Genomic DNA, 9,791 nt, shown 5'->3' on the forward strand with positions numbered 1-9,791 from the left:
AAAATTCAAGGTTAGCTTTTCCTTTGTTGCTGTTTTGATGTTTTTGGCAATCAGAATAATGTGGCTAGAAGACTTGATTTAAACAGCCTCGTGGCAGGCTGAGCCAAAATAAAACTCCATACAAAAATGTGTTTTCTTCATCTCCCTTTAGAAAATAAAAGAGAGAGAATTCAAACTGATCTTTAATCAGAAACATCAGTTATAACTCTCTTTCATATTCTAGAACAACTGTCCTCTTGCTGTACTTTGAAATCGCATCATGGGAAATAGGTCTAAGCCCTTGAATCTTTTGAAGCAATCATTTCCTTGTGCATATGTTGTTCCTTAGATGAGGCATTTGGTTTGTTTTTTTTACTGCCATTGTATTGAAATAGAAAAGGGACAGTTTAGTACCTATGCTAAATCTTGTCACCCTCCAAGAAAATCACCTTTGGAATTTTAAAATGGACTGCATTTTCAATATTATACAAATTATATTCTTTCAAAAATAATTATAAAAGAACTCAAGTTGTAATGGTAGTTTAGTAGAAGGCGTAATGTCATTGTGAAATTTTTTTTTTAAAAAGGAACTACCATTTTTGTTTGTTTGTGTCTTAAATTAAGTCATATTTTAGATCATAATTCTACATACCCTTGAAATTTCCACTAAGTCGTGAAAAGTAAAACAACAACATTTTATATTTTCATTGCTTTTTATAACATCCTTTTGAATTCTCAGGAACATTTGAATAATTCAACACAACTTCTAAAACTAGAACACAATATCCAGTACAATTCTATCATTAAAAGTATCATCATGTAGAATAGTATTGATCTGCAAATATAATAAGGGGCCTATTAGCATAAAGGTGATGATTTAAGCATAATGGAAGACAGATTTTAACACACAATTGCATTTAGATTTAGCATTGCTAATGTAGGAACAGTGGAAAGATGATCAACACATATCTCTTCCCTTAAAATTCTTGACCCAAATCCTCCCCATCCTTCTGTATCAGAGACGTGTGAATATCAAGCAAGCAGCATTGAATGTTGCAATCATTGTTTTACTTGCTGCTCTCACCTGTAAATTGCCATCACCACGTTTGATATAATAACATTGCTTAGAAACAATACATTTTTTGGTTGGTAATCTTTCCAGGATGTTCTTCTGGTCATCCCTTCTCAGAGAGCAAGCCTTCTGGGGATTTTACTTTTATCATTTCCAAAGCTGATTTGTGCAATGTTTTACTTTCTTTATACTAGGTTGGATAAAGGAACAGGCAGGTGCTTGTTCCTCATACCATAGATCATGTATACTGAGAGCTGTGTTTAACAAATGCTAGCCTTAGAAGAATGCTAACTAGAGGTTGATAAAAGAGTACACATGCATGCTAGACAGGTATATGGCCAACTACCTGCACTCTAAACATCTGCAAAGAAGAGTCATGAAAATGCCATGTATGGACTGGTCAAATGGACTAGCTTAAGCAGAAAATGGTTTAAATAGAAGATCAATGTACAAGGTGAAGAGCAGTTAGAGACCCCTGAGGTTCATGCTATCAATTCTATGTGAGAATATGTACCTGCACATTTCCAAACATGTACCTACATACATACATGAGAGTACACATATACACACACACACACACACACACACACACACACACACACAAATAAATTACCACTTTTTCCCCTTTGATAAAATGCTTTATTAGATATTTTCTTTATTTCAAATGCTATCCCCTTTCCTCATTTCCCCTCCGAAAACCATCTATCCTATCCCCTCTCTTCTTAGGACACTTTTTACTTTTCTCTGAAACTGCAATTGAAGTGCCCTAGGATCCTTTACCCAGAAAGAATGATTTTCATTCAGGCAATGATTTGATTTTCTAACTCAAATGTAATTGTGCTAAATAGAATCTATTTATTAAAAGTAGACCAGACCTTACTGAGTTTTGAAAATACAAACTTAGGTTGGGGTATTCTATTAACATAAAGTACTATATTCTCTTCTTATATTTAACTGGGCCTTTAGCATTCTCCTGTCTAGCTACTTATCCCCATTCTGTTGTGAATGATTGAGGACTTTTTTATCTGCAGTACTGTACATTTCATACACAAATTTCAAGTTCAAGTAAGAGCCTTGCATCTCCATCTTTCATATATATATATGATTATATGATTATTCATCATGCAAGGTTAACATTAGAAAAAATATTGCAAATAAGACATTTTATTAGAAAATAAATTCTTTCAATTACTCTTTTAGACAAGATAGAAGTAACCCACAGATGACCCCAATTTAAATGAAAAAGTTCACTTTAATTGATTTACTTCCAACATGGTAGCAGCCAGAGACCAATAAAATCCTACAGAGTAGCACACAGGTGATTTTCACTACACATTATGAGTTTGGTATGGAAATAAATAGTAAAGGATGGTGCTTTTCCCTTAATGAATGTGTATTAAAATAGATGCACCCACTGCCAATGGTGTTATAGGAACTTAACTGCAAAGATCATTATATGTTGTCAACAACACAATTAAGAAACACCATGCCTCTACCATCCTTTAAACTCACCATTTACTTTAATTAAGCTCACACTGTGGAACCTTTTTTTTTTTTTTTTTCTTATGAAAGACAGAATTTAAGAAATGGTGAACTGTGTATCAGAATGAATTTTAAATTCACTCTTTCACACTATAGAGAGCAGGGACATTGAGAGACATGCTCTAGAAATGTGAGATTAAAATATATATGCAAAGAATACTCCAAAATTTGTTGCTGATAAATTCAGTAATTTATAATAATAAAAGGAAATAGATATTTAAAAATGGCCAGTCTCCAAAGTCCTCAATTCTGGTGTTTGCTAGATATATTTGCCAAAAACTATAATCAAGCTATGAATCATTTGAGAAGAAGAGATAGGTGATATAGTCAAGCATGTTTATATGGTGCAGCCATTGTGATAGCAGCACATTTTCACAATATGAACATGCCAGCTATTCCCCTTCAGACTCCTCCTTTCAAATGGCACTATGTTCACAAGGGTTTTATTACTTACTAATTCTTCATTCCATTTCCCCTGGTTGCCAATCAATTAATATTCAGACAAAAATAGATGATTTTAAGTAATATTATAATCAATAACTAAGAATGAAAAATCAAAAAGAAGTTAGTATTCTCCACATTTGCCTCTACATTGATTGCACCGACTTACTGCAGCAACAAAGCAATTATAATAACATATAAATAAAATCTCTTCTTTGAAGGATTAACAGTTAATAATTCTGTCAAATCCATAGTGATATAAGAATAGTTGGGAAGTAACTAGATAGTATTTCTTGATTAAATTGTCCCTATTACTAGATTACCAAACTAGTTAGTAATATAAGACAATATATAACACGTATTTTGAAAAAAATATCATATATGATATGTCAATATATATCAATACATATAAACAGGAAAGGTCTTGGATGGAGCAAAATAATATTGATATTTTAAGATTGTTAATAACACAGCCATTTAGAAGTGAAACCCAGAATTTTGAATAATACCTTGGATATCTAACTAGAAGTAAAATCTATATAAATCTTCATATATGTATAGTATATACTCTCTATAGTATCACATATATATAAAACTTATAGACATAGGTATTTTAGCTTGAAACAAAAGGAAGGATGTGGTGAGAGGTGAAGTTCATGGCTGATAAGGCTGCATAAATTCAGATTTTTCATGGAAAAATCCATTGGAGAATGTTTGAATTATATTTATAAGTAAAAATAAAATTTAGTTATAAAATGATCAAATATGTGTATTTTTTAAGAATGTTAAAACATTTGTGTAGAATTGGAGCTGAGATTATAGCAACTAGAGGAAAGAAAGTATTTGATTCAATTTAAAATAAAAATAAAAAATTGCATGATCATTTGGCATTTAGTGTCCTGCTAGGAACAATTGCTCATATTTTGAAATTTCTAATTTGAAATAGAAAGAATATAATTTTTAGAGCAGAACCAAAGAGATAATTGCCTAGTAAAATGATCTTGAATATCCTTAGATCCATCAGGGGAAGTATGTCTTTAATAGTGCTTTTCTAGTTTTATTTAACATACTAATATTGATCCACAATTCAATTGTGAGTAAAGTTCTACAAGCACTATTTAAATTCCTATATGCCAGAACCACCAAATACCCTAAATTTTATCTAATATAATTCTTTCATTATTTTTCTTTACCAAACAAGAATGATCACTTAAGTATATTATTGTACTTGAATGCTCCCCTTAGCTATATAAATCTCCATGAAATAACTTGAGATAAATTCACTACACACTTGAGTACCAGAGACACTGTTTACATGTAATTTTTTTATTTGGAAATTAAAGAAAGCAGTAGAAATAAGCTAGTTATTGGCCCATCATTAATATACTTTGAAAAATCAAACTTGAAATGCTTCCCTAATTTCCTCTTTCCTGTCCAACATTAAAAAATTTCTGTCCCTTGACTCCAAATAGATTCTCCAGTGAATTATTAGCTATCATTTTGTAATAAAATTTAAACAAGGTGTACATTTGTATTCTGGACACTGATGACCCCTCCCCCCACATCATAGCATATTAAATTAGGACACCATAGTCCCTTATTCTTTAGCAAACCAGGAAAGAAAGTAAATTCTCTCTTGAAAATGTTTTACTTACTGCTAAAAATTGCAACTTAATTTTTACTGTTATCCTCTTGGAAAAAGACATGGTGACTGAATAAGTAACTCATGAAGAGAGGACAGACACAAGTAAATCTTACATAAGAAAGGACACAAAGGTGAAAAGATGGAAATATTCAAAGTGCATCCATATAAAGACCAACTTAACAAACGGGTGGCTGAAATATTGACTACCCAATGGTTATAGGTATTGTCAATCAGTAATAACAGGATTGCTGTAAGGTAATGTCTATTCTGATATAAGCTAATGTAGAGAACAGAAAGCTAAATGTGTAGGGGGCCAATGAGAAGAAAAATCTAGATCCAGTAACATAGTCAGAAGGTCTGTAGTTGGGAATAGTCTAATAAGCCCTGGTGAGAAATTTGAGGCTTAAATAACTGTATTATCGAAAATATTTAGTTCAATCACAATGTAAATTTGAGATATGCATAATTATCTTAAATGATAATATTTTACCTATTTAAAAAAAAGTTTCCTGTTAAATTCAATTTTGGATTTCGGGAATCAACCTAGGTAAGCGCCATTCATTTTAAAATGGTTTGCAACAACGTGAAGAACTGTTTTCTATTTTCCCTTCAACAAAATGCATTGATAATAATTACTGAGGCCTGAAATGTGAAAATTTCCTGAAATTAATTAATAAGAACCATGAAAAATTGGTTCATGCCCTGAGTTGAAAAGAAGAAACTTAATAGATTAGGGTAATTAATTCCTACATCTTGTATGTTTGAGGGCCTGCTTCTATGTGCCAACAAACTTTTGGCTGTCTCCCAAATACTAAGATGCTGGATTTTTTTTTTCTTATTTCTTTTCTTAGTTTAACCATAGCATTATTATGCAGAATCTTCTAAGCACAGAGTTCAATAGTGGCAGCAAATGCTTTTCTAATTGCATCAACTCAGCTGTTTTATTTTTACTTAAACATAATTTGAATTCCTGAAAGTATCTATTTGTTGATGTCCTTTCTTATGGGTGGCTTTAGAGTATCTTCTCCAAGTGATTATAAACCATCATCTGTTTGCTAGTCAGTTTGAAAAATATGTAAATTACTAGTACCATTGTTAAAATTTGTAGATATTATGTCATAGTTAACTATATTTGTGGTTTAGATGGAATGTCGTCATAGGAGAGCGGGATGGCAGACAGTACACACGTAGCAAACAAGTTCTGAGTTTGAAAAGGATATTCCTCTATGAGGAAGAAGAGGGAAGTGGAAAATATGTCCCCAATTAAATATAGAAGATAGTTGTAAAAATACTTTCAGACAGGCTGCCTATAGCATTTTAGGTGAGGGTTTAAAAGTTGTTATTTTCTCGTTTGGAAAGATAATTTTAATAGTTTTCCTTTAACTGTTTGAAAAGGAACATTTGCATGATTGAAATTGATTTCATTGAAGACTGAAAGGAAACAGTGTATGTTATAATCAGCTCATCATAGAAGCTTTGAGAGAGAAAATTCAAGTTGAAAGTGCAAGAAAGATAGGGTAAACAGGTCATACCTACATGAATGCCAACATAAGACTAAATTTTGGTCAGTATAAGGCTCCATGCCCCAGTATAGGGGAATGTCAGGATCAGGAATGGGAGTGGGTGGATTATGGAGCAGGGGGAGGGGGAAGGGGAGAGGGGATTTTCAGAGGGGAAACTAGGAAAGGGGATAACGTTTGAAATGTAAATAAAGAACATATTTAAACAATGTGTTTTTCTAGTTCCAAAGGGGGGGGGGGAAGAAAAAAGAAAGAAAGAAATACTTTAGTTATTTTGATAGTAATTTAATATATTTAAAATGGTCATTTTCTTTCCCAAGTTCCAGCATAAAGAATTTTCAGGAACTGGTGTAAGAAATAGCCAGTGATACCTGAAAGCACCTCAGATAAGACACAGTTTGCTTAATAAGAACAAAACCCTTGACTTGATCCGTAGCACTGCTTAAATGAAGTAAGGTGATGGTGATAAACTCTGGTCATCAGAGAGATTCAAGGTTATCCTCTGCAACAACTGAGATTGTTGCAGATAAAAGAGGATATTAGGCAATTTTGTTTTTCTAAAAAAAAGTGGAAAATTAACTTTTATCCACCAGCTATAATTGTCATCTCAGAGGGTTACTGCTGACCAAGCTTTTCCTGACTTCTTTCTTGTGAACTCTGCCTAGCTGGTTCAACACAGCTGTTCTCCAGGGTGGGGGTGGGGGTGGGGGTGGGGACAAAAAAACAAAAACACACAAACAAAAAACCAAAACAACAACAAAAAACCCAAAACATCAAAAACCAAAAAAACAAAAGCCAAAAACAAACTAAACACACAAACAAACAAACAAACAGAACTACCACCCCCAGCAACAAAAAAAACCTCACCTCTGACTGATTCAAACTGCTTTCTCTTGGATTCTCACTAACATGCTCTACTTGGCCTCAAAGTAACCTTGGCAATCTGTTCCAATCTTCTGGATCCTTCTGATTCTCTGACTCAATCTGTCTTCACCTGCAACCTTTTGCTCTAAAACTGTCCCAGCAAAATTGCCTCCTCTCTTTGCACAAATAACTCAACAGAACTCCACTGCATTGCCGGAACTCAACTGAACTGTATTCTACATAGACATCATAGAAGAAGGTTAAATTACATTGTGACTTAAAACCGAAAAAAGAAAAAAAAAAAAAAAGCAAACTAAATACCCACAGGATGACTTTATGTAAAGAAAAAGATGGGAAAACTATCTGAATTGCTGCTGGAAGTGGGACAGGCCACAGATTACACCGAGTGACATACAGCATGTGAAACCAGACGAGGATGTAACAAGGCCTAGAAAGCCTATTTAATGTACAACTATCTCAAGTCATCTTGTACACATATATACAAATGAGGAAGTGACTGACAAGCAGCTTTGAGCCATAAGTCCCTGGCTAAATACAAAGTACTTTATGAACAATTTCAGTCTCAATAGCACACCCAAGGCTTACATATATTGATCGCAAATGTACAGAAAGAATACTTATTAGTTAATGGGGTATCACTGCAACATATAATGAATTGCTGGGTATGTACTAACTACTAACTTTTCATCACAAGTCCCATATAATTTCTTTAAATTAACAATCAAACATGAACAAGCAACTAGCTTTGGAGAATGGGGATCATATTATAAGGTATTCTAGCAGCACATTTGAAATTTCTAAATGATTACAGCGTAGTACATCCAATGTGTATTATCTACATGCACAACTGAGTGTAAGCAACAGATATCGTCTTTGAAGGTTACAGGAAGACATTGGACTTTATCAACATGTTAAGCTTCATTAAGTCATTTCAAACAAATTGAAGAAAATAGGCATAAAGAATAAAAAGATGTGATTTTAAAAAAAGTATCAAATAAATAATATCCCAAAGAGATGGAAATTATAAAAAAGAAACAGGCAGAAATTCTATAGCTGATATTTGGGTAGATAAAGTAGAAGTAGAACACACACACACACACACACACACACACACACACACAGAGAGAGAGAGATAGAGAGAGAGAGAGAGAGACACTATTCCCCCAACATAAAATATCCCATACAAATGACTCAATAGTATATTGAATCATAAAAATTTATGAAGTTGATCAATGTAAATAATCCAACTGATTTTTAAAAGATAAATGGCAGAGAAAATGTACATTAGTGAGAGCACTGGAGGACATTCATGATCACCTAACATGAGAGGGTCAAGTAGGGTATGTTATTACTTACTTTGATCAAATACTGCTGTAAAATACCTGTCACAAACAACCCGAGGGAAGAAAGGCTTATTTTAGTTTAGTAACTGAGGCTACATTTTATATGATGAAGAAAGCTTGGTAACAGGTACCCTACCAAATGATTCCACATCTTCTCACACATACCTTTAATAACTAAACAATTTCCTCATGCCAAACTACAGCAAGCTACAGTAGGATGGGCACTAAGACCCCAATGCCTAAGCATATCACAGAGGTAAAATTCACAGTCAAAGAGACCATGGTTCCCAAACTTAAATAAACCATCATATGTGGGACTCTTGTCAAATGGACAGCTGGGTACTAACCAGAAACAACAGAAGACAGACCGTCACTAGGGAGACAAGCTTGATTTGCTGCGGAGAAACAAAGCCAAATGAGCAACTTACCTTTCCCAAGTGAATGAAAAAATGGATATGTACATGAAAAAGACTCAGGCAAGCAGATCTGCCTTATAGAGAAAGGAAAGTTTTGGGGGCTACAAAGAAAAAAATTAAACACATGATATAAAATAGAGTTTTAGCTTGCCTAACTATAAAAAAAACTTTAAAATAAAGTTATAGATTCATATATATGTATATATATACATATATATATATATAGATGTATATATATATATGTATATATATATGAAATAGTATATGACAATCAGAAATACCATCCATATATATGAACATCAGTTACACTATACACACACACATATGACTGAGACTGACTATGTTAATAGTGATTCAACCTAGAGACTAGTATATGCTAGGAAAGATCTCACTGAGTTATAGCTCCCTTTTTTTTTTAAATTTTATTTTTAAATGGGACTTCATTAACTTCCCTGCCTGGCATTGTAACCAGTCTGTATACCTGGCAGATCTTCCTGCTTCAGCTTATGAAGTAGCTAATAATGCAGTATTGTAAGCCTGTGGCCGCAGGCTCAGTTCATGACATCCTTTACATTTCATTTCATACTTTCGAATTTAACATAACTGCATCCTCCCCCCTCTGTCCATTTATCTGTTCTTTCTTTCTTTCTTTCTTTCTTTCTTTCTTTCTTTCTTTCTTTCTTTCTTTCTTTCATTTTTGAGACACTGTTTTACCATGTCGTTCTGGCTGTCCTGGAATGCACTCTGTATACCAGAGTGGTCTCACATTCACAGAGAGCTGCCTCCCTTTTGAATAGTGGAATTATAGACAGGTGCCACTACTACCAGGCATCATTTTCCTTTTCAATTTTCTCATTCCCACCCCTCCTAGGTACTCCTTGTTCTATCTTAAGTCAGAGGTCAATGGCCTTATACACACACACACACATACACACACACACACACACA

The sequence above is a fragment of the Mus pahari genome, chromosome 14 (genome assembly GCF_900095145.1).
Source record: "Mus pahari chromosome 14, PAHARI_EIJ_v1.1, whole genome shotgun sequence".
NCBI classification, from domain to species: Eukaryota; Metazoa; Chordata; class Mammalia; order Rodentia; family Muridae; genus Mus; species Mus pahari.